The sequence below is a fragment of the Orycteropus afer genome, unplaced genomic scaffold (genome assembly GCF_000298275.1).
Source record: "Orycteropus afer afer isolate SDZICR_OR568_19922 unplaced genomic scaffold, OryAfe1.0 scaffold00054, whole genome shotgun sequence".
Taxonomy (NCBI): domain Eukaryota; kingdom Metazoa; phylum Chordata; class Mammalia; order Tubulidentata; family Orycteropodidae; genus Orycteropus; species Orycteropus afer.
Window position 1 is genome coordinate 4,932,119 of NW_006921641.1, and position 1,568 is coordinate 4,933,686.

Sequence of the window (1,568 nt, forward strand, 5' to 3'; positions counted from 1 at the left end):
GCCATGTCATTGCTCAGCAGCCTGCCATGCTCTGCTGACCTTTAGACTTTCAATGGACTTGAATTAATGGCCTGCCATGTGATTTGGTAACATTGGGACTGTACCCTTTTACTTGTCAACCTTGGCATGCATGTCAGCCTCAGCAGCCAGTAGCTATCTGAATGAAGAAAAGCCTCCAGCTTCGGTGAGCTAGGAACAGGAAGCAGAGCTGAAGTCCAAAGGTGAGGGGCTTTCATCCAGCCCTTAGAGCCTGGCACTTTGAACTTGGACTTAAAGCCTCCAAACTGTAGGAGAATAAACTGTTCAAGCCATCCCATTCGCCGTATATTCCTGTCAGAGAGGCACTAGTGCTCAATGAGATGGATTGACACAGTGGCTACAATGATGGGCTCAGGTATAGCAAGGGTTGTGAGGCTAGCAAAGGACTGGTCAGTGTTTCGTTGTGTTCTACATAGAGTCTCTATGAGTTAGAATCAACTCTATGGCATGTAACAACAGCAACAACAACAACAACAGGTGATCATTGTCTGTTAAAAAGATGCCAATAAACTTCAAGAAGAAGATAAGATAAATGGATAGGAGTCCTGAGACAAACATATTGACCCTTCTCTCCTGTCCTTCTCTCTCTTAACAACTATTGCTTGATGCATGGCATGAGTTGTTATGGTAATGGAGGCAAGCTGAACTGAGAGGAGACTGTGATGTTGAGGTGACTATCACCTACATACACTTAGGTCAAAAATTTACTTCTCAAATACCTATTAGCAATAGAATGCCTGAGGAAACTACAGTTTATTCACATAGTGGAATGCTATACAACATTAAGAATAAACAAATTACAAAACTATGCCATAACATGGATGGATCACACACACACAAAGAATGATACACTATGGTTTAATTTATATAAAGTTCAAAACCATACAAAATTAATAAGTTTTCAGTAATGGTCAGGGTAGTGCTTATTCTGGAAGGGGGATGGAAGGAGGGAGGCATTAGGGGACTTTCTGGTATATTAGTAATCTGTTTCTTGATCTAGGTGCTGGTTACAAGAATGTCTTCAGTTTTTGAAACTCCATTAAGCTGTGTATTTACAAGTTGAGACCTTCCTTTGTATATGTAATATAGAACTTTATTGGCTTAGTTTGCTACCTCACCCAAACCTCTGTTCTTTGCCAAGAAACTTTGCAGTACTCTCTCACTCTGACTTGGATCCAGCATATGATTTGTTTTAACCAATAGAATTAAGAGAATGTTAAATTGTGCTAGTTCTTAGACTGAGCCTCAAAAGGTCATGTGTGTTTGTGCTTGTATTCTTGTGCTTCTATTACTTATACTAGATATGCAGGGGCTAGCTTACTTCTCCCAGCGTGAGACCGTGTGGGTTAACTAAGGTTCCGTATCCTATTCCAGCCTGAGGTAGGGCTCTATGTTGCTCTACAGAAAAATGAGTGAGCACAGTCAAGATCATACTATTCCAGACTAGGTCAGCTGACCCCAACCAAATCCACAGATGCATAAACTATAGGTGATTGCTTTTATTAAGCCATTGACTTTTTTTTTTTTTT